The sequence below is a fragment of the Rhinatrema bivittatum genome, chromosome 1 (genome assembly GCF_901001135.1).
Source record: "Rhinatrema bivittatum chromosome 1, aRhiBiv1.1, whole genome shotgun sequence".
NCBI lineage: Eukaryota > Metazoa > Chordata > Amphibia > Gymnophiona > Rhinatrematidae > Rhinatrema > Rhinatrema bivittatum.
In genome coordinates, this window is record NC_042615.1 from 722,467,671 (window position 1) to 722,492,511 (window position 24,841).

Here is a 24,841-nt window from a genome sequence, read left to right on the forward strand (position 1 = left end):
TGCAGATGAGAATGAATTTACTCAATCCTACATTTAAGAAGTAATATTTCAAAGCGATAGTAACTCAATAATATACCTGGACTTGACCAACATTACTCAAATAATGATTTTATTTATGAAATTGTAACCGAACGTTATTGGCACCTGTTGGAATGTAAGATAGACTAAGGTAAGTAAATGTAGGATATGTGCCTATTTGTAAACCGTTGCGACGGTATAGAAAAGTTAATAAATAAATAAATGATCAGTTATGCAGTTGTGTATAGTTACAATGATGTTACAGTTATGCTTGCTAATTGCCATTTATTCAATGCTTATGGGCTGCGGCCAATTTTATCCAACCAATAAAATCTGCTTTTCGAATGAAGTCATTGCAATTGCGCCGTATGTTGGAAGGGGGGGGGGGGAGGGGGCCAACGCAGCCTTTACACTGCCCACATTGGGAGCCCTGCGACTCCATTAGGGAGCAGGGCACAATGGGGTGGGTAAGGCAAGGTAGGGAGGGGGGGTGGGGAAGGGGCGGAGGGAAGGGAGTAGAAAAGGGAGAGCCAGCACGGGCAGCCCCTCCTTTTCGTCCTGTGCAGAGCTGCTTCATTCCCTCCCACCTTCCCCGTTTTTCTCATTAGGACAGATAGAACCAGTATAGAGGGCCAGATGTTCTGGCCCTGTCGCAGCCCTTGGCGGTGCGTAGCGGCATGGTGACTGGCACAAGCAACAAACCCCCCCCCCACACACACACACACATTTAGGAGAGTCCAACAGGCGGTTCAGACTGGGCAAGCGGCCTAGCAGTGCCGGCGCAGTCCCTCGACGCTTCAACGGCCGAGAGGGAAGAAGCAAGAGATGCTGAGGCGATTAGAACAAACGTTCCCGACTTCGACGGACGCTAAGGCTTCAACGGCCAGGGGTCAAAGGACAACTCCGCAGCTTATACGGCCAAGGAGTGTGCACCCGCCTCAGCTGATTTTCATACCTTCAACGTTTAGGAGCGTGGGGGGGCCATCGCTAGTCACTAAATTTGTTATGATCAGTTATGCAGTTGTGTATAGTTACAATGATGTTATAGTTATGCTTGCTAATTGCCGTTTATTCAATGCTTATGGGCTGTGGCCAATTTTATCCAACCAATAAAATCTGCTTTTCGAATGAAGTCATTGCAATTGCGCCGTATGTTGGAAGTGGGAGGGGGCCAACGCAGCCTTTACACTGCCCACAGTGTGATGGAAAAGGAAACGGTCAGCAAAAAGACTCTCCCGGGCGGTGAGTGCTGCTTCAGTGTAAGGTTGTTGCTTAGGTTATGCTTTGTTTATAGTTTATTCACAAGCTGTAGCCTATATATTCCACTATGTGTTGAACACAATAAAAGTTACAAGTTATGTTGTGTTTGAAAGAATAAACTTTGGCTTTGGTTAGGCCGGGTGTCTCTGTGTTTATCGGAGGGAGGATGCGGCATGCCTGTGTTAAGCATAATAACTGTCATCATTAGCATAGGATTCCCAAGAGAGGGCACTAACCTGTATCCATATTATTGTGCATAAAACTCCTTGCTGCATCAGTAAAGTTTACACACCAAAAAAACGTGCCCATATCATGCGGCCTGGCCCCCCCCCCCCCGAGTTTCTGCGCCGGCAAAACAACGCAGGGATAAATAGGCTCCTGCTGCTCTTCCTGCGACGCATCCCAAACAGCCTCCAAAGTTTCTCCTGCTGAGCTGCAGTTTATGGCTTTTACACCGAGAGCGGCGGGTGTCTTGTCACTCAATGCAGGAGAAGTGCTTTGGCAACAAGGCAAGGCGCAAGCTATCTTGCTAAAGTTTTCCCAAAGCAGAGTGACTGAAAACTGTGAAGAAATTCCCAGCTGAGGCTGCGCATTGCCTCTTCCTGCCACTTCTTTTCCCATCCTGGCAACATGGAATGTGAGCCAAGACTGCTGACGCCGAATCCCGGAACATCCAACCACATGATTGCGGGAAGCTGGGTCTCTCAGCGAGCGACCCCCGACGTCCAACCTTCTCCGCAGGAAAATCGCTCCTAGCCAATCGCTCGCAAGGATCTGCCGCACCTCCAACCAATCAGAGCTCGAGGCCGGAACCTGTGGGCAGGGAATAGCTTGTCAGTCTGGAGCGCTCTTCCTGGGGTAATCAGTTAGAGCCGAGTGGTTAGAGGAGGTTGGTTTCTTTGGCCCTGGCGGGGTAGGTGGTTCCTGTCTGGCTGACAACACTCAGAAAGCAGGGCCGGACCCAGCGGAGGGGGATCGGAGACGGGTAAGCCTCCTCTCTGTTGTGTTTTGGTTTTTTTTCCTCTCGCCGTTGTACGTCAGAGGGTCGCGTTCCCCGCAGGGCAGACTTACTCGCCGCGGCACGGGAGGGCGCTGTGCCTAGGGTTGCCATGCGTAGCCGAAGCCTCTCCGTCCCCACAGTGCCCTGCCTGCTTTGCCTTCCCCTATTTCTCTGCCTAGGGTTGGAAGCTAGAGATCAGCTGCAACTGCCAGATGGACTAAACTGCCTTTTCTTCTCATGCCTGGTGCCTTCGGGGATGGGATTTTCTGCTGCTTCGGCCGGAGTCGCTGCTGGGGTGGGGGGGGGGGCCTTATTTGTGCCTGTACTGTCAATCCACCTACGCAGGGCACCTCTGTAATGGTAAAATACCCTAAGAAATAGCTTGAAATAGGCTTGCATAGGTGGTTGTTCTAAAATAGTTATTTTTATGACTTATTTGGTTTGTTTGTTTTTTCTTTAACTATAATAGTTTATAAGTTGATTTTTTAAAAATCAAATATATGGTACATGCTCCTAAAACAACAACAAAAAAAGAAGAGTTAGATTGGCAATTTACAAGTTACCTTTTAAAATATGTAAACAGAACTAAAGCACTACCACTTGAGCCTCTCAGGCTGCTTACTTCCCATTACTTACTGAGACTCTATCACTTACCTTCCTTTTCCACTGCTTTCTGCATCAGACCCTAAGCATCTGCTCCAAAGCTTGTTTCTAGTGGGGAGTGTCTGGGCCCCTAGACACTTCCAGGTGGGGTTACAAGTTATAGCACTATTGTAGTAACTCAGAAATAACAGAAATACATTTGCCCTCTTAATATTTTTAAGGGGCAAATGTAATTAAACCTGTGCTAATTTTTTTAGTGTTTTACAATACCCATGTGGTATAATCTCTCAGTACAATGGTATCCTGCAAATCTGCACTAATGCAGAAAAGTGCTTTACAAACAGGAATAGGTGCTGGAAGTTGGAAGGAGTGTGACCAAAATGTCCTTGCATGTGAGATTGTGGCTAAGTTGAGATGCACAGTGTAGGCCTCATTCACAAGGCCATTTGGACCAGGTATGCCAAGTGAAATTAAAGGGGAAACTCTCTAAGGTGGGTACTTACAGCTGAACAGTATGCGGTGGCTCAGTGGCCTTGCATATGAGTTTGTGCATCCTGACTTAGGCACAGTGCCAATTTCATGTGCAAGCCTACTTTGGCAAAACGAGGGAAAGAAGGGGGAAGGGGGTTATGAGGGGGAGGTAAGCAATGAAAGGGGGAAAGAAGGAAAGTAAAGAGAGAAGACTAATGAAGGGATGAGTGTGCTACACACAGACCCCAACCATGTACCCATCTCTCATTTCCTCCCACCATGTACCAGTTTCCCACTTCCCTGAGGGGGTAGATGTTGGGCAAAGATGGAAGGCAGATGATAGGATACTTTGGAGTGTGGCAGGGTTGCCAGCTTCCTAAATATTATCACTGACATCTATCTGCCACTCCTTTAGGAGCCCTGATTTCTGCCTCCTCCAGCATTTCAAAGGCAGAAGGTGTGGAGGGTCTGTGTACCCTCTCCTTCCCCATTGCACTTTCCGCTTTTTAACCTTCTTCCTACCCTGTGTATGTGTGCTGGGGGAGGTTAATATTGAAGTTGGGGGAGAAGGTCTGAGTGGTGTGTGGCAGGGGATGAGAACATGTTGGGGTGGGTATGTGTATGTATGGTTGGGGAGTGAATTTAATTCACATTTCTGATATCCAATGTTCTATTATACCCACTATGATGGAAACAGCTAGATGCTAACACATGAGCACAGCAATAGAATAACTATTGGCTACCAGAGACCCACAAATTCAATTAAATTACCCTGCAATGGAAGGAGGCATGCTAGTGGAGAAGCTGCCTAGTGTGTCTCTTACTATCACAGGAAATTTAGCGCCTACTCAAAAGCAGGTGTTAAATTTCCTGCAGCTGGCCTGACCAATCCTCCCTCCCTCCCCAGGTTGCCAAACCCCCTCCCCAAGGTCTGGCCCAGCTGACCAAGCGGTCTGGGCCTGACCCTTAATACTAATTTATTTATTCCTTCACTTACTACCAATTGGTCCCTCCACTGTCACATGCGGGTGAATGGACCAGTCCCCTTTCAGAAGGCTGTCCTGAAAGGGGATTTAGTCAGTGAAAAGGACTGATCAGGAACAGCCCTGCTGAAGGATGTTCTCCTTTAGGGGTTCAGTGGCTTGGAAAGTCAGCACCGAGGTGGAGGGGAGGGAGTTGGGAAGTCAGCACTGGCTTTATTTTCTCTAAAGAGAGCAAGATAGACCTCAGGATATTACCAATGATGCCTATTCATTGGTAATATCCTGAAAACCAAACTGAATAGGTGTGACCTGAACACAGAGTTAGAATCGGTCCTAGAGAGCAAATCTTTAGCTAGGTCAGTCTCTTTATGTATTGCTTATAGTGCACGCCAGGCACAATTTTGGCAGTTCTCCTTTGAATTGCTTCCATGTTCATTTTTTTCTAGTTGTGGTTTCCAGAATCCAACATTGTGCACAGGGTGGGGTCTCGGACACCCACTTGGGCCAATGTAATAAAACCTGTACTAAAGTTGACTTTAAATATTAGCATGGGTTTTTCTTTGCACAGTCATTCAAATATTTGCAAACAGTATGCGCACGTACCACTGACAAATGACAGAGACTAGGTCTCCAGAGACCCACTGTTCCATCCCTGGAGGTGGCTGCTTTCCAAGTAAACATAATATTTTTTAAAAAATAAAACCCCATTCATAAGCACCACCCCCAACCAGGACTACCCGTTGGCATGCACCTTGTTGGTGCCATTTTTCAGAATGGCTGCCGCCAGGTCTGGGAGTGAAGGGGTTGCTCCTGGGCCCCCATTAGACTACCAAGGAGAATTTGGTAATTCCAGGGGGGTCTGGTCAGTGGGCTGTGGGGGACCAGCTCCTGGGGGAGGGGTTAAGGGGAGGGGCAGGGCTAGGGACGAGGCCTGTGACAGGGGTTTTATTTAAAATATATATATATTTTTTTTTATTTTCTTTGGAAATGGCAGCAGGATGGGATGGAGGTCTTCAGAGACCTCTGGGGTCGTCTTTTTGATTTCAGAAAATAGCATGCACTATTTTCCAAAATGAAAAAAGACACTCAAATGACATGACATATCTACATTTTTGCTGTGCATATCCCTAGTTAATATATGCAAACTGAACAAAGTTAATGCAGTGTTGATGATTCACTGAAACCCTGAACAACTCTCATCGTAACTGAGTAAATTCATTGTGTGTAGAAGGTAGTTTTCCTCCTCACATCTGCTAAAAACATGAGCGACAGTCAGTGAAAGGTCTTGCTGTGGTTGTGGAGCCTTAATGTTTCAGCTTTGATAACCTCACTTGTATTTTGCCTTTATCAGTCTCTTTGAATTGGCTTCATATCTTTTTTATTTAAACACACTATCCTAATCAACCGGCTCTCAGACATGGGCATCTCAGGATCAGCCCTTGAATGATTCAGATCATTCCTTAACAAAAGGACATACAAGGTCAGAATAAGCAACAAGGATTCTCACCCGGTCAAGTCCACTCTCGGAGTCCCTCAAGGATCCTCCCTCTCCCCTACCCTTTTTAACATCTATCTTCTCCCCCTATGTCATCTGCTTTCAAGTCTAAAGGTCACACACTTCATATTCGCTGTTGATGTCCAGATTTTGCTGCCAGTCGCCGACTCCATCTCAAACACCATTAACTTCTGGAACAATTGTCTACAGTCCATAAACTCCCTCCTCACTAGCCTTAACTTAGTACTCAATACGTCAAAAACAGAACTTATGCTGATCACTCTGGATGACAACTTTCAGGCTAACAACAACCTAATCACACCGCTAATGATCACCCCCACACACGTAAGAGATCTTGGTGTTACTATCGACAATAGGCTGAACCTCAAAATTTGTCAAGAACACAACGAAAGAATGCTTTCACAAACTAAACATATTGAAAAAGTTGAAACCTCTCCTCCATTTTCAGGACTTTAGAACAGTCCTCCAAACAATTCTATTTTCAAAAATTGATTTCTGCAACTCTCTGCTAGTTGGCCTTCCAACTATCACCACTAAACACTACAAATGTTGCAGAACTCGGCTGCCAGGATTCTAACCAACACTAGTAGAAGAGAACACATCACACCTATACTAAAAAGCCTACACTGGCTCCCTATCAAATCCAGAATCATATTCAAAGTACTAACCATAACCCACAAGACCATTCATTCCCAAACTTTGCTAGATCTAAGCTGCCCACTGCGTCCTCACGCATCATCAAGACCAATCAGAACCAGCTACTTGGGCACCTTATATGCACCTCCAGCCAAGTCATTGCTCAAGAAACGTGCATTCTCGACTGCCAGTCCCTTTCACTGGAATACCCTCCCCACTGACCTTAGTCTTGAAACTTGTAGTCGAACATTCAAAAAGAAGCTCAAAACTTGGCTTTTCACAAAAGTCTTCACTTAAAGATCTCTCCCCGAGCCATGACTCAGGGCTAGACTTATTCTTGCATTTCATAATCCCTTACGCTGATGCCGTAACTATTTCATCTTATAACTTTGCCTCATGATTCTACCTGTTAGATGTACGTTATGCTGCACTCATGTTTATTAAGTCAGATGTAAACCCAACTTTTTGTTGACTGTTATTTGTAATTATTTTCAATTATGGGTATTTATTTATAATGATTTATAATAATTTAATTCTTGTGCTCTGCTTTATCTATAAGTTCTAAGTTCTTACGAAGTTATCCCTGTTATTTGTATCCATTTGTTTGATGTAATTTCCAAATTTGGTTCTATGTAAACCGACGCGGTATGAACTAGTACATGAACATCGGTATATAAAAGCCTTTAAATAAATACATTTAAATTTATATACCAACACATACTGCAGCCCAAGGTGGGTCACAAAAGAAAACACACATAATATACAATCAATTAAAAGACAAACTTAAAACTTAACAAACCAAACCTAGTCGCATCTCAAAAAAGATATAGTTGCAATGGAGAAGGTACAGAGAAGGGCAACCAAAATGATAAAGGGGATGGAACAGCTCCCTTATGAGGAAAGACTACAGAGGTTAAGACTGTTCAGCTTGGAAAAGAGACAGCTGAGGGGGGATATGATAGAGGTGTTTAAAATCATGAGAGGTCTAGAATGGGTAAATGTGAATCGGTTATTTACTCTTTTGGATAATAGAAGGAATAGGGGGCACTCCATGAAGTTAACATGTAGCACATTTAAAACTAATCGGAGAAAGTTCTTTTTCACTCAACGCACAATTAAACTCTGGAATTTATTGCCAGGGGATGTGGTTAGTGTAGCTGGGTTTAAAAAAGGTTTGAATAAGTTCTTGGAGAAGTCCATAAACAGCTATTAATCAAGTTGACATATAATAACCACTGCTATTATTAGCAATGGTAACATGGAATAGACTTAGTTTTTGGGTACTTGCCAGGTTCTTATGGCCTGGGTTGACCACTTTTGGGAACAGGATGCTGGGCTCGACGGACCCTTGCTCTGACCCAGTATGGCATGTTTTCATGTTCTAGTCAGGTATTATCATAGGGTGCAGATGGAGGGAGAGAGCATGCATTGTTTTTGTTTTTTTATTTTTTGCCAAGATCCAGGTGTAGGGTCGGAGCCATGAACTGGCATGGTTTGGATGAAATTCCCTACTAAAAAGAGAAGTCAGTTGTAATAAGCTGCATTGACCTGCCGCAGATTTTTGCATGTGGTATTACGTTTTCCCATGCTAATCTTATGCATGTATTTAACACAGCGTGGAAAAAATACACAAATCTGCTCAAAAAGCTGCAGCTGGCTTAGCATGAATCCATGCTAATGACATGCAAACGAAGCAATAAACTATTCATGGGCAATGCAGAGAGCCGTGCTGGCGTTAGTGTGGGTTCTTTTAAGCAGGTTTTTTAATGCATGCGTCCGGGCAGGCGTTAAGTTTAAGCGTCTGTCTAGAGGTAAAAAATTAAGTGGCAGAAGCCATAAGAGAGGTCAGAGAGGGACAGGCACATGTCAAAAATGCTGAATGCTTTTGTAGTCCTTTCCGAATCTCTGCTGTATTTCCCCCACTCACCGTCATCTGCTATTATAGCTCCCATGTGCTGGTGACGGATCAAGAAGGGGTTAGAGTGACATTGCTCTACCCACCTTCAGCCCCACTCGCAGACCACTAACTCTCACTACTGTCTTTATGAAAGGGGAAGGCTTTCAACCAAGAATCAATCATGGGTCACCACATAAATGCGGGTTTATATGCAGTTTATTAAATAGGATCTTCAGCATGTGTTGTATTGTGCGTACCTGCACGAATACTTGTTTTGTGTAGATTTTCTGCACGTATCTCATATATCGAGTGCCTCTATATCACTCCATGGTGAGACCGCACCTTGAATACTGTGTACAATTCTGGTCGCCACATCTCAAGATATGATGTGCACGGAGCAGGAGAGAGACCTTGGGGTTATAGTGTCTAATGATATGAAGTCTGCGAAACAATGCGACAATGCGATAGCAAAAGCCAGAAGAATGCTGGGCTGCATAGAGAGAGGAATATCGAGTAAGAAAAGGGAAGTGATTATCTCCTTGTACAGGTCCTTGGTGAGGCCTCACCTGGAGTACTGTGTTCAGTTCTGGAGACTGTATCTTCAAAGAGACAGAGACAAGATTGAAGCGGTACAGAGAAGGGCGACCAGAAAGGTGGAGGGTCTTCATCGGATGACATACGAGGAGAGATTGAAGAATCTAAATATGTACACCCTGGAGGAAAGGAGGAGCAGGGGTGATATGATTCAGACTTTCAGATACTTGAAAAACTTTAATGATCCAAAGACAACGACAAACCTTTTCTGTCAGAAAAAAATCTGCAGAACCAGAGGTCATGAGCTGAAGCTCCAAGGAGGAAGACTAAGAACCAATGTCAGGAAGTATTTCTTCTCGGAGAGAGTGGTGGATGCCTGGAATGCCCTTCCGGAGGAAGTGGTGAAGTCCAAAACTGTGAAGCACTTCAAAGAGGCGTGGGATAAACACTGTGGATCCATCAGGTCTAGAGGATGCGTATAAAGAGCAGGCAGCAAAACACTGCATGGAGTGGCAGTAGCCAAGAGGCATTCACGGAGCGGGATGCCAGTGGCCAGTGGTTGGTGTTCCACCTTCACGGAGCGGAAGGATGGAGGGCTGCCATCTCCCAATTAAAAAAAAGAAAAAAAACAAACAAAAAAAAACAGGGATGAGTTCATGGGCTATAGGTATTACCAATTATTAGGCTTATTCAATTACCAATTATTAGGCTTTTCAATATTTGATAGTTAATGTGACTTTCAAGGCATACTTCACTTTCAATGCATATCCAGCATAGCTCCCTGCTTCAATGGCAGGGGAGAAGAAAAACTAATACTTCACGCATATCCAGCATTGCTCTCTGCTTCAACGGCAGAGAGCTATGCTGCCGCTTACCCAACTAATCAAACTTAATATTTCACTTGGAAGCAGCTCCATTACTGCTCTCTACATTAATAGTGGGGGTGAAAGGGAAATAGAACCTAAGGTTACTAGGAGCCAAGAGAAACAGATAAGTATGAGAAAAAAGAAGTGTGAAGCTTGCTGGGCAGACTGGATGGACCGATTGGTCGTCTTCTGCCGTCATTTCTATATAGTTGCGATGGAGTATATTAGGGATGTGAATAGTTTTTTGACTATTTAAAATATCGACCGATATATTTTAAATCGTCAAAAACCGTTAGGGCCACGATACAATACCAATTCCCCCGATTTATCGTCAAAAAATCGTAAATCGGGGGAAGGGGGAGGGCAGGAAAACCGGCACACTAAAACCCCCTAAAACCCCCCCCCCCCCATGCCTTAAATTACCCTGGGTAGAGCGGCGGTCCGAAACGGCCTCCTGCTATTGAATCGTGTTGTCTTCAGCCAGCGCCATTTTGCAAAATGGCCACCGCAAAATGGCGGCGGCCATAGACCAACACGATTCGACTGCAGGAGGTCGTTCCAGACCCCCGCTGGACTTTTGGCAAGTCTTGTGGGGGTCAGGAGGCCCCCCCCCCCAAGCTGGCCAAAAGGTCCTGGGGGTCCAGCGGGGGTCTGGGAGCGATTTCCTGCCGCGAATCGTTTTCCGTACGGAAAATGGCGCCGGCAGGAGGTCGTTCAGCGAGGGTTCGGGACCCCCGCTGAACGACCTCCTGCAGTCGATCTCCTGCCGGCGCCATTTTCCGTACGGAAAACGATTCGCGGCAGGAAATCGCTCCCAGACCCCCGCTGGACCCCCAGGAACTTTTGGCCAGCTTGGGGGGGCCTCCTGACCCCCACAAGACTTGCCAAAAGTCCAGCGGGGGTCTGGAACGACCTCCTGCAGTCGAATCGTGTTGGTCTATGGCCGCCGCCATTTTGCGGCGGCCATTTTGCAAAATGGCGCCGGCTGAAGACAACACGATTCAATAGCAGGAGGCCGTTTCGGACCGCCGCCGTTCCGGACCGCCGCTGGATCCCCAGGTAATTTAAAGCATTTGGGGGGGGTTCGGGAGGGTGGGGGATTTAATTTAAAGGGTCGGGGTGGGTTTTAGGGGGTTTTAGTGTGCCGGCTCACGATTTTAACGATTTTCACGATACTTTACCCACCCAAACGGCAACAATACGATTCCCTCCCCCTCCCAGACGAAATCGATCGTTAAGACGATCGAGGACACGATTCACATCTCTAGAGTATATACAGAGAAGGGCAACCAAAATGATAAAGGGGATGGAACATCTCCCCTATGAGGAAAGGCTGAAGAGGTTAGGGCTGTTCAGCTTGGAGAAGAGACGGCTGATGGGGGGGATATGATAGAGGTCTTTAAGATCATGAGAGGTCTTGAACGAGTAGATGTGAATCGGTTATTTACACTTTCAAATAATAGAAGGACTAGGGGGCATTCCATGAAGTTAGCAAGTAACGCATTTAAGACTAATCAGAGAAAACTCTTCTTACTCAACGCACAATTAAACTCTCTGGAATTTGTTGCCAGAGGATGTGGTTAGTGCAGTTAGGGGTAGATTTTCAGAGCCCTGCTCGCCTAAATCCGCCCAAAACCGGGCGGATTTAGGCGAGCAGGGCCCTGCGCGCCGGGAAGCCTATTTTACATAGGCCTCCCGGCGCGCGCAGAGCCCCGGGACTCGCGTACGTCCCGGGGTTTTCGGAGGGGGGGCGTGTCGGGAGGCGTGTCGGGGGGGCGGGGCCGGATTGCGCGGCGTTTCGGGGGCGTGCCGGCAGCGTTTTGGGGGCGGGTACGGGGGCGTGGCTACGCCCCGGGGCGGGCCGGGGGCGTGGCCTCGCCCTCCGTACCCGCCCCCAGGTCGCGGCCCGGCGCGCAGGGGTCCCGCTCGCGCGCGGGGATTTACGCCTCCCTCGGGGAGGCGTAAATCCCCCGACAAAGGTAGGATCGGGGTTTAGACAGGGCCGGGCGGGGTGGGTTAGGTAGGGGAAGGGAGGGGAAGGTGAGGGGAGGGCAAAGGAAAGTTCCCTTCTAGGCCGCTCCGATTTCGGAGCGGCCTAGGAGGGAACGGGGGTAGGCTGCGCGGCTCGGCGCGCGCAGGCTATACGAAATCGATAGCCTTGCGCGCGCCGATCCAGGATTTTAGCCGATACGCGCGACTATGCGCGTATCTACTAAAATCCAGCGTACTTTTGTTTGCGCCTGGAGCGCAAACAAAAGTAGGCTGTTCGCGCTCGTTTGAAAATCTACCCCTTAGTGTAGCTGGGTTCAAAAAAGGTTTGGATAAGTTCTTGGAGGAGAAGTCCATTAACGGCTATTAATCAAGTTTACTTGGGGAATAGCCACTGCTATTAATGGCATCAGTAGCATGGGATCTTCTTAGCAATTGGGTAATTGCCAGGTTCTTGTGGCCCTGGTTTGGCCTCTGTTGGAAACAGAATGCTTGGCTTGATGGACCCTTGGTCTGACCCAGCATGGCAATTTCTTATGTTCTTATGCATGCCATCCTCTTATACATCCCATGAAGGTGCCTCTTTTGCTGCTTGCATGTAAAATAAAGCCCTGAAAAATAGTGCCAATTTCACCGCGGGTGTCATTACATCAGCCCCAAAGTATTTCTGTAGAAATTGTTTCCTTGTAAACAATTCTTTGCAGTGCTTTTTGACATGAAATGTTAGAGTACCTCTTGCTGTCTGTTTTCAGTGGGATTCCCATACCTTAGGGAGGAAATGCAGGGTCATATGCAGTTTTGTTTTTGCTGAAGTTCTGTACTGAGCAGCATAACAAAGTTTGTTCAAGTACGGTGAAAAGTAGGAAAACTGTGGCTGAATAACTTAGGCTACAGCATAATGCTGAATAATGTAGGCAATAGAACCACATCTTGAACTGGTGTGAGTATTTTGCATATTCTTACCTTAGACATACTTGTGTATAGGAAAGTCGCCTTGCAGTAAAAGACAAAGGTAGTCCAAATTCAGTGCCTAGAAACATGTTTATTACAAAATGTCAGTGTGTAGTACATGAGCGATAACTAAAAAGATTTGAGAGACATGGCTGTCTTGCCAGACTGGATAACAATTCCAATCGCCTAAAATTCAGGATTTGGCATTTGCTAGCTGCTGCTGACAGGGCCCAGGGAGCTGGAGTTGCAGCAGCTGTTGCTCCTATTGCCGGGGTCCAGACCAGCAGGCGGGAAGAGTTACAGTGGTAGGGTTGAGGCTGGGGGGGGGGGGGGGTGGAGTGTGAGTTGCAGAAGCTGTTAGGACCTGGAGAAGAAGTTGCGGTGGCTTTCGTAAGTGGGGCCTAGCCTAGGAGAACTGCAGTGGTGGGAGAAGGAGAGACAGGAGGGATGGGGAAAAAGGAAGGAAGGGAGCAGCAAAGAAAAGCAAGAAGTAAAAATAAAGAAGAAGGGACAAATAACATGCAAAATAACCCAAGAAAAAGTGGGAACAATAAAACCTATTTCCTGGATCTTGAGAATTTTGGTTGGTGTCCTAAGTTTTGTTTTGTGTTTTTTCTAAATATTTTTCTAGCCCCTGCTGTAATGTACAGGAGTATAGATAAAGTACTGCACTAAACATATGCTGTCTGATTACAGCTGACAAGGAAGAATTAGCCCATATATAAAATAGCATTTAAAAAGGTGCATGCTAGCATTCTCCATCACATGTACACAATCAATGGAAGACCATTCGGAAGGAATATATTTGCGCCATGTGTTTTGCTTTTCTGCATTCTTCTTGCAAGCTCAGCAGATGAAGTTTGTGCACACTTTTTGAGATTTCTGATTGTTCCATTCACAGTAGCTCCCAAAGAGGTTATGCTAACAGAAACTAGGAATAGAGTTACCTAAAAGAGATGCAAATAATTCAAAATTATGCAGTTTTTTTCTTGCGGGCCTGAAAACCTGGCTATTTTGTTAAGCATATAAAAACTAGCAGTAGAAGAGTAGTCTAATTGGGGGGCTCGACTTCACCTTTCAGTAGTTTCCTGAAGGTTAGCAGGCTGTGTACTAGTGTGATAATTGTCATAGGATTAGAACTGATCCCTCAAATGTTTTCTTTCTGGTGCTTGTCAGATGCAGTTATTAGAAACAGAAAAATGTGATGGCAAAAAAGACCTAGTGGCCAATCCATTCTGCCCGTCTGCACCATTTTAGTTCTATAACCCCCTTCCACTCTCCTCAGAGATCCCCTGTGCTTCTCCTATGCTAACTTGAATTCAGATACTGTCCTTGTTTCTATCGCCTCCACTGGAAGCTGCTCCATGCATTCACTATCCTTTCTGTAGATTGCTTCCTTTCACCCTCTTCCCATGACCCCTTCAATCCAGTCTCCTTTTCATTGAAAGAGGCCTGCCTCCTATGCTTGAAACCTTGGCAGTGTTTAAATGTCTCTGGTCATTCCTACCTTTCCTAGGGTATACGTGTTTAGATCTTTAAGTCTGCTCCCATATGCTTTACAATGACTACCATTGACCATTTTAGTAGCCACCCTCTGACTCCATCCGATTTATCTTTTTTGAAGGTACAGTCCACAGAATTGTACACAGTATTCCAAACGAGGTCTCACCAGTATACAGGTGCAATATCACTTCCCTTTTTTTTGTGTTCTCAATTTTTTTCTGTCTTTTGCCATTGCCTTATTTACCTATTTGGCCACCTTAAGATTATGTGAGATGATCACCCCTAGATCCTGCTAATTGTACTTTTCCCTTGGGTTTTTGTAGCTCAAATGCATGACACTACAGTTTTTAGCATTACATTTTAACCATCAGACTAAACCATTCCTCAGGTTTCACTAGATCCTTCCTCATGGTTTTCACACCTTCTTGGCTGTCTACCGTGTTGCAGGTTTTGGTATTTGCTGCAAAAAGACGAACATTTCCCGGTAGTCCTTCCTCAATGTTGCTTACAAAACTATTGAAACGGACCAATCTAAGGACTTCTCTGCGACACACCACCACTAATGCCCCTCTCCTCGGATTGAACTCCATTTACTATTACTTTTGGCGCTTCTCATTCAACCAGTTTCTAACCCAGTCAGTCACTTTAGGGCATATACCAGTTTATTTAAGTCGTTTATGTGGAACCATGTCAAAAGCCTTGCTGAAATCCAAGTAGACTACAGTTAACACTCTTCCCTTTTCCAGCTCTCTGGTCACCCACTCAGATTGCTCAGACTTATCTTTGGTAAACCTTGCTGCCTTGAATCCTGTAATCCATTGGCTTCCAGAGATTGCACTACCCTCTGCAGGGGCGGATTGGCCTATCGGGGCTTCGGGCATGCCCCGGTGGGCCGGTCCAGCAAATCACATGATTAGTGATGGTCGCGGTGGCCCCCATGCCTGCGGGGTCACTGTGACCATCCCCCGGGCCTCAGCCGCACTTCTTTCGTGCTGGAAGCCCCTTCTGAGGCTTTCCATCATTGAAGGGTGGTGGTGGTGGTGGTGGTGGTGCCTTCGCGCTATTTTCCTGCTGCTTTCTCGGAGCCACCCGCCCCTCCCCCATGTTCACTGCAGAGGCAGAAACAGTGAAGCCGCCTCTTATGGGTTCATGTTCTCTCTCCCTTTGGGAGGCAAGTACTGGCCTCCCACTGCTGTCACCCCCGGGTCCATTTTGCATGCCTTAGGCTTCTCTGCTGCGGGTCCCCTAGTCATTGGGCTGCGGCAAAAAAACAAAAAGGTATAGAGGCTTACAGCCTTCCCCTTCCTAAGGCAAAGGATGCCTCCTTCCGCAGCAACAGGCAGCCAGCTCACCGGACCCTGTTACACGAGGCTTTGCCTGCATCCCCCTAACCACCAATGTGAGTAAATATTTTAAAAAATAATTGGCTGCTTCTGCTCCTGCATTTTTTAGGTAGAGTATGTGTATGTGAGTGATCCGGTCAGTGTGCAACTATATGTGAGTACTCATGTGCGTATGTGCGTGAGACTGAGTATTTGTGTGTCAGCGTATGAGAGTGTATGTGAGTCTGAGCATTTGTGTCAGTGAGCATCTGAAAAAGTGAGACAGTGTTTGAGTGTCAGTGAGCTTGAGTGTCAGTCAGTGAGCATGTATGACTGTTTTTTGTGTCAGTGAGTGTGTGTGTGTGTAATGGTGTGTGTGTCCAAGATTGCGTTTGACTGTGTGAGAGTTTTCTATGTGAATGAACATGGAAGTGTGTGTCAGTGAGTATGTGAGAGTGTATATGTGGTGTGTGTGTGTGTGTGAGAACAAGAGGAGAAAGTCTGTGCACATCCCTCAGGTCCAACCATCTCAGGGTTTTTGGAATCAAAAGTTCTGACACATTGTATTTATTTATTTTGATGTAAGAATATAGGACCTTTTATCTTTATTGGTTTAATTGTTTTGAAATGTTTATTGATGTTTAGGAAATTTTTTAAACATTTTATATACAATTGTAATTATTTGATATTTTATTCATTAACTGTTTTGAAATATGTATTTTTATTAGCATGTTTTCTTCTATTATGATTGATGCTTTGATTTTGTTTATTTTATGAAACATGATGATGTTTCTGTTTTTCCATTGTTGTAGTGCATATAGACCCTGGCTTGTTGTGGTTTCCAGTTTTTTGTTTTATCTGCATATTTCTATTTATACTTTATGGTTTCTTTATTCTATATTTGGTGAGGGTCTTTCTGTGTTCTGTATGTATAACTGAGGTGAGGGTTTCTGCTAGTGTGGGGATCAGTAGCATCCTAAATTCCTTTGTTTTTCTAAAAGGAGGTATATTGGTGTTTTAGGGCCTGGTGTAATATTCATAATGTTACCTTTTCATAGGTGGGATTGTTACTCTTTGAGTTCTGGCTGGTAGTTCTATTTTGGTATGGGAGGTTTACTATAATGTAATTCAGTTTACGCAAAACTTTCCAAGGGCCAAGTCTAGGCCTAACAATAGGCCTAACACCATATGGGTGCCAAATGTCTTTTGCAGGGTTTTGTGGTTGGCACCCCAGCAGTGCATGTAAATAAATAATGTTTTAGTTTAGAAGACTGTACTTTGAATGTCCTTTTTCATGTACATTCAATTATAACTGCATAATTTTTAATTGTGAGTGGGGAGGGTAGGGGTGCAAGACTAAAAGATTTACCTAGGGTGCCTAATACCCATGCACTGGCCCTGATTGCACTGGTTCCATATGGGAAAGTAGGAATCCATCTCGAGCTTTGTGTCAGAGGCTGTTCCCAGTCTTGACTGCAGCAGTGATATGTGCAGTCTTGGCTATGGCTAAATTTTCTTTTTTATAATCCATGAGAAATCCAGCAGCATGAATGACTTCTGGTCCTCCCTACCCTGGAGTAAGTAGGCAGAGCAGAACCTGAAAAACCATAACTATATAAGCAGCAGACTGTACAGCACACAGTCAATGGGAAGGGGCTGAAGTAGCAGGTGGTGGCAAGCTACAGTCACAGAAAAGGGGGGGGGGGGGTGAGCCAGGTGGAAGTGCCTGTGCTTTGTTAGTGAGGCTTCTGTCTGAGGTGGCTGGACTGAGCTCTGAGAGGGGCAGGTAGCTGTGGAGCCAATGAGTTTCCTGGAGAGTGGGACTGCTGAGAAGGGGTGGGAAATGGAGGGGGATGCAGCAAGCTGGGAAAGGGCTGGCAGCAAGAACTTTAAATAATGATGCAGGGGGCACCTACTTGGGGGGGGGGGGAATTTTCAAAAGGATTTACACGCTTAAAACTGGGTTTTACGCATGTAAATGCACTTTACGCATGTAAGTGGGCTTTTGAAAATTGCTACAATATATGCCATTGAATTGCCAATAGGTCTGAGGCGCATGTGTACTGTAAGTGTGTAAATGGGCTTTTAAAATTGATGATAGTATGTTATGTTAACTCCATTGAAAATTACCTCCTGAATGAGCACATGAGCAGCAGCACAACAGCAGAATGTGTCTGAGCCACTGGTTGGCAGTGTGATTGCCTCATCACTTGGCAACTTTTCAAGAGCTGATTGGTTGGTTGGCAAGAGACTTTAACAGCTCAGGAATCCAGGATCTATATATATATATGAGAGAGAGACAGGATGGAAGCAGCCCAGAGAGAGGCAACCAAAATAGTGAGGGGTCTGCATCAAAAGTCATATGAAGTGAGACTGAAGGACCTGGATATGTATTCCCTGGAGAACTGGATAGATAGGGGAGATATGATGCAGACTTTTAAATGCCTGAAAGGCATTAATGATGCACAAGAATAAAACCTTTTCCAATGGAAAGAAATCTGTAGAACTAGGGTTACAATATGAAACTTTGAGGGGATAGGAACAGTTAGGAAATATTTCTTCAAGGAGGGTGGATGCATTGAATGCCTTTCTGGAAGAGGTGATGAAGTTCAAAAGGGTGTGGGATAAATACAAGGATCCATAGCAGCTAAATGATGGAAATGAAGAAAAGCAGAGCAGCAGTTATATCCTAAACGAAATAAAAAACTTGCTGGGCAGACTGGATGTTCTACTTGGGTCTTTTTTTGCTGTCACTTAATGTGTTAATCAGACTTGTGGTGGGCACAGGGCCAGCCAGTTGAGTGGATGGAAGGGGGACTGCAGTTCAGTTTGATCATTCATGGTCTAGGGATCTTCTTAGTTACTTAGGAAAAATGTGGAATTTGGGTGTTTTGAGATTTTGTTGCAGGTCACATAGTACTCTCAAGGATCGGCTTCCTACGCGTTTGGGAGCTGTTGAAACATGTGCTGCATAGACAGCGCACAAGGGTGTTGGGCATATAACTCTTGGGCCTATTTTGAAAAAATCCCCCGGGCTGATATTTTCTTACAATCCGCCCTTGACCCTCTGTTTTAACAGTTCAATTAATTTGCTTACCACAGAAGCCAGACCAATCATCCTGCAGTTCCCGGCTTCCTCTTTTTTTATTTTTGTTAAGGGAACCCATCCGCCTTTCTCCGATCTCTAGAACTACTCTCAGTTCTCAAAGCATGAAAAAGTCAGCCAGCGAAGCTGCCAAAACTTTAAGTTTCTTTAATAGTCTCTGATGTATCCCATCTGGCCCCATCACTTGATCAATTTTTAATTTAGCTAGCTCATGAACGGTTTTTTCACTTGTTTGCCTCACTTCTGATAATTTTTGTGTCTGCTTTTGTGTGGCCTTACTCCCGGCCTTTCATTAGTGAACGAAATGCGTGATAAGAATTTTGCTTTCTTAGCTTACAGACAGGTGAATCCAAAACCAGCAGATGGAGACGGAACAAAGCTGACATCACAGTATATGTACCCCTGCAGTGACATCAGCCTGCTAGTATTCTCAGACTCCAGCGGATGTTAGACGTGCATCTCCCTACTGGGGATTGCTTAAAATTTTTTCAGAAGGAGAAAAGAAGAGAGAATTTAATTTGCCCCGCTGTCCTAGGTGGTGATACCATAAGGTCTGTCCCTCAGTTTAGAATTCCTGAGGTGATTTTCCCTCAGATGAGTGCCTTGGTCTCGTAGCTGGTTTTCAGCCGGCATGGACAACTGTAAAAGACAGCTGAAAGGCAAGCAGGTGCAGGAAGCTGAGCCCTCTTTCTCTTCCCTCCCTCCTTCCTCAGCAGCTGGAGACCGTTTCTGTACTCAACTAGGACAGGCTGAGCTCAGGTAAAGTGAAAAAAACAAAAAACAGAGGAGCGTTTTTTTGTAGGGATTCTTCCAGTCTCCGTGCTTGACATTCGTTCCTACCTCCGAGGGAGTTTATGGGACATGGGCAGCCTGGCAGGTTGAGTAGCCTTTTTGGGCTAGGCCCTGCTATTAGGCTTATCACTGTGTGCTGCATGGTATCTGGCTAGAGCAGTGGTTCTCAACCTTTATAGTTCTGTGACCCTTTTAATACAATTCCCCACTATGTGGCGACCCCCAACCATAAAATTATTTTCGCTCATAGGCCTAAGTAACTGTACTGTATATACTGTATTTTCTGGCGTATAAGACGACCCCCAACTTTTACAGTTAAAATATAGAGTTTGGGATATTCTCGCCGTATAAGACTACCCCTCTTCCAACGCATTCCAACATTTACAGCAGGAGGGAGTGACTTGAGGAGTGAGGGCGCGCTGCCCGATTGGCCGGTGCTGGGCAAAAGGGGCTTGCTTCGGCAAGCCCCTTTTGCCCAGCACCGGCCAATCGGGGAGTGAGGGAGCGCAGAATGAACTTTTTTACTGCATCCGGTGAGGGGAGAGAGTGACTCGAGGAGCGACAAAAAACCCATATTTCCGATGGTCTCTTAGGCCAGTGGTCCCCAACCTTTTTTGCACCAGGGACCGGCTTCAAGCAAGACCATTTTTCCATGGCCCGGCAGGGTGGGGTAGGGGTGGGGCTTTGGTCATTTGGGGGCAGGGTTATGGAGGGGGTTGGATTTTTAGTGCACACATCATTTAATTATGACATTTATAATGTGAATGTGACTCAACTCACCATAGGTTCTCACATGCATGGCACACTGACCCATGATCGTCACGAGGCTAGATGTAAAAAGTACAGTTTGTATCCATGGGAACCCCTCTGACCCACAATAATGGATGTAAAGCAGAATTATGACATTCCCCATACAACTCACCCTACAAAAAAGATATTCTGGTTCTGGTGACATCTCAGTAACAGCAACTCAAACTCCTTCTACTTCCAGGCTCAATAGCCCTACTTATGAAAAGACAGCAGTTTACCACCAATGCATGTCCTCTGAGAAAACACAACAAATAAGACCGATACAAACGCTTACATGCTAGCAAAATATCTCATCTCGGTAACAGACACAGAACTGATCTAACATACTCCCAGGATCTGTAGTAATGCACATAAAGTAATCCGCACACAGTTACACCTGTATTTTGGAATACACTCAAACAGGAGCAACCCTACAAATATTAGGAGCAACACTACAAATATTAAAATCAGGTCCTAAAAACCAATACACCTCTTATTAGGAAAACAGAACTAGCAAGCAGCTATAGATCCCCACACAGAAATAATTGTAAAACTGTACTAATAAGCAGAATAAATGTTTCAAAACAGCTATGAACAGAATAACATCCAACAATTAAAAACTCATAAAAACTATTAAACATTCTCCAAACACCAATAAAATATTTCAAAAAAGCAGACATCACACAATTAAAACAGCAGTCAAGAAAAATAAACTTAAAAAGCCACCTTTACTTATCCCCTCCAGCAGCTCTCCAACTCCCCTTCCCTGCAGGCCGTGGCACACACCAGAAGCAGCAGTAGAAGCTAAGCTCTATACTTATGGTCCTCTTCCTTAGTGCCCATGTCTCTCAAACACACCATACCAGTCATGCCCCCATGACCAGTTTCTGTCTCTCACACACCAATCATCTCCCAAACAGTCTTTGGCACCCACACACCAGTCACCTTCCTGAACAGTTTCTCTCATGCCATACACACACACACACAGGCTTCCCACTCCCGTGTTCTACTTACATATATGGGCTTCCCACTCCCATGTTCTCTTTCAGATATACAGGCTTCTCCCTCCCATGCTGTGTCTCACACACACCCAGGTTTCTCACTCTCATGCTCACTCTCTTCACATGCACAGGCTTCTCATTCCCATAATCACTTTCTCTCTGTTACACACACACCAGTCTCTCTCATTTCCATGCTCACTCTCCACGTGCACAGGCTTCTCATTCCCTGAATCACATTCTCTCACATTCACACACACCAGTCTTTTTCTCTCACACACACCGTCACCTTACCAAGCAGTCTCTCTCTCTCTCTCATGCATGCACACTCACCCAGGTTTCTCACTCCCATGCTTTCTTTCACCCCCACAACACCAGGCTTCTTACGCCCATGCTTTCCCACATACCCAGATTTCTCACTTCCATGCTTTTTCTCTCTCTCACACACACACATCAGTCACCTCCCTGACTAATGTCTCACACTCTCACATACACATCAGTCATCTCCTTGAGTAGTCACTTTCATTGTCTCTCACATACACACACATCAGCTCTCTGACCAGTCAATCACACACAGACTGGCTGGCTGCTTGTCTCTCTTTCTCTCACTCACTTCCTCTTCTCCCACCCCCCCCCCCCCCCCCCGGAGCACAAATGGGAGCTGCAGCAGCAGCAGCCTCCTCCTCCAGTCCCCGCAGGCCAAGAAAGAAGAATCCCATCGGCCGCGGGAGGCTCCTGCTGCTGTCTCCTTTCTCGATTACCGGCTGCTTCAATTGCTTGGGGACCGACGCTGCAGCCGCCGCTGCTACTTTATCACGCGGCACGGCTCTTTCTCCTTCCTGCGCACCGCTCCGTGTATCACTTCCTGTTCCGGGTCATGGGAGGGGGGGGCAGGCGCGGGAAGAAGAAAAGGCCAGCCGCAGGTGCCACAGCTTCTTCTAGCACCGCTGCCATTCCCACTGGGCTTGAACGTGCTGACATCCTTGTGGCAACGGCAGCGGGAGAGACCGGGAGCGTGCGACACACCTGCCAGTGCTTGGCGGCACCGCGGACCAGCAAAAAACTCCCACGGCCCGGTCCCAGTCCGCGGACCGGTGGTTGGGACCCCTGCCTTAGGCGACCCCTAGCAAATCGTCATTCGACCCCCAAAGGGGTCGCGACCCACAGGTTGAGAACCACTGGGCTAGAGCATCAACATTTTCTGCAGTTCGTGGTTTTGGAACATTGTCATCAGTCTCTAGTGCTACGTTTTGGTCTGGCCATCATGCCCAGAACATTTTCCAAGGTTATGCTGGTGGCGGCAGCAGAGTTGAGAGAGGATGGGATTCTGATATACCCGTACTTGGACAACTGGCTGATTTGGGCCAAGACTCTGGAAGAGAGCAGCCTGATGTCATGCAGGATGATCTCCTTGTCACAGAGACTTGGTTGGGTGGTGAGTCTGGCCAAGAGCAGTCTTCAGCCATCTCAGTCACTAGAATATCTCAGTGTTCGGATCAATACGAAGCAGGGCAGAGTATTCTTGCCGGAGGGTCGTATTCAGATGTTGATGGCGCACATGCATCTGTTAATAAACACAATACGCCCGACATTGTGGTCCTATCTACAGGTGCTCGAATTGATGGCAGCAATCCTGGAAGTGATGCCTCTTCAGTGCTCCCGGCTGTCTCATTGGAGCCCGCAGTCTCAGGACTATTCAATTTAGCTTCACCTGCCGATGGAGGTCTGCACTCACCTGCAGTGGTGGTTAAAGGCGAATCATCTGAGAAAGGGGGTTTCCCTGAGCTCTCTGGACTGACTGGTTCGCACAACAGATGCGAACCTCCAGGGTTGGGGGGGCTCACTGTCAGGAGCTGACAGTGCAAGGGCACTGGAATTCAGAAGAGTCTCTCTGGAGTATCATTCAGATGGAAGCCTGAATGGTCCAGTTGGCATGCTTGCGGTTCAGTGACCGACTGTAGGCTTACTTCAGTCTGCAGGGAGGAACCAAGCTGCAGCAAGTATCGCAGGAAACAGCCCAGCTTATAGAATGGGCGGAAGTACATCTTCAGGAGATCTCAACCTCGCACATTGCAGGAAAAGACAATGTAAGAGCAGACTTTCTCAGCAGGCAGAGTTTGAGTCCAGGAGAATGGAAATTTTGTCAAACAAGGTGTTTCAGCTGATAGTGGATTGCTGCAGTCTTCTTTCTGGATGTACTAGCAACTTCTTGCACTGCAAAGGTTCTTCGTTTCTTCAGTTGCAGGAGAGATCCAAAGTCCTTGGGAATTGATGCCCTCGAGCAGGAGTGGCTGGTGGGTGAGCTGCTGTATGCCTCCCCCCCCCCCCCCCCCCCCCGTGGCCCATGTTCAGCAGAGTGATCCAGAAGATTGAGGATCACAAGGGTATGGTGCTTCTGGTGGCACTTGATTGGCTCAGGAGACCATGGTATGCAGATCTGTGAAGACTCCTAGTAGACTTGCCTGTCCAGCTTCCCGATGTACAGGGATCTGCTGCGGCAGGGGCCTGTTCTTCATGAAGATCAGACTCTGTTTTGTCTTACGGTATGGCCCTTGAGAGGGCTCGCTTGCTGAAACGTGGATATTCTAATCGTGTGATTGCTACCTTGCTGCAAGCAAGAAAGTTCTCCACTTCCTTAGGCTATTTGTGGGTTTGGCGAGTGTTTGTTTGAGGTTTGCTGTGAAAATTGAGGGGTTGTCCTCGTTCAGTTAAGATCCTGCTCATTTTGAAATTTTTGCAGGATGGATTGAATAAAGGGTTGGCCCTTAATTCCTTAAAGGTACAGGTAGCGGCTCTTGCCTATTTCAGGGCTCAGGTGAATGGTGGACCCTTGTCGGCTCAGTCAGACGTGGCCCTTTTCTTGAAGGGAGTGAAACATCTTCATTGTCCCTTGTAGTTACCGGTGCCCTTGTGGAGTTTTAATCTACTTTTGGGTTTTTTTAGTGGGCCCTGCTTTTCGACCAATGTATAACCTTTCCTTGAGGTTACTGACCTTCAAAGCAGTGTTTCTTGTAGCAATTTGTTCTGCGCATCGAGTATCCAAACTACAGGCATGTCTTGCCAGGAGCCATTTCTACAAGTGCCTTCAAGGGTGATACAGCCTCATACTGTTCCTTTCTTTTTTACCAAAAGTGGTCTCGGATTTTTACTTGAATCAGTCTTATTTCCCTGCCATCTCTGGACAGGGCAAGAGATACATAAGAACATTGACTATTATTGCCCTTGGATGTCAAAAGGCATGTCGAGGTATTTGGTTTCTGAACCTCTCTCTCAGAAAGACAGACCGGCTAGTTATTCTCCATGGTGGGAGAAAACAGGGTGAGCTGACATCGCAGGCTACAATAGCCCGCTGGATTAAGGAGAGAGTCATCGACACATATGTGAAGGCTGAGCAGCCTCTGCCTAGTCAGGTTATGGTTCATTCCACTGGGGCTCAGGTAGTGTCATGGACGAAAGTTAGATTGTTGTCTCCCATTGACATCTGCCAAGCTGTGATATGGTCTTCCTTAGACACCTTTTCCAGGCATTATCGCCTGGACGTGCAGACCTGGGAAGACACAGCTTTCGCACGTGTGGTTTTGACTGGACCACAGGCAGTCTCCTGCCC

General features: G+C 46.3%; 1 protein-coding gene across 9 annotated transcripts in view; it reads left to right on the top strand.

The window, feature by feature from the left end:
- IL6ST (interleukin 6 signal transducer) overlaps nt 1–24,841 on the top strand; it is a 247,773-nt gene that overhangs the window by 7,243 nt on the left and 215,689 nt on the right. For 6 of the 9 annotated variants that reach the window (XM_029576954.1, XM_029576992.1, XM_029576943.1 and 3 more), the window contains exon 1: nt 2,125–2,263. The exons of 1 other annotated variant lie outside the window; for it this stretch is intronic. The gene's annotated coding sequence lies outside the window, so the exon portion shown is untranslated. Of the gene's footprint in view, nt 1–2,124; nt 2,264–24,841 lie in introns of those variants that run through there. 2 more of the 9 variants (XM_029576972.1, XM_029577002.1) reach the window with 1 other exon arrangement.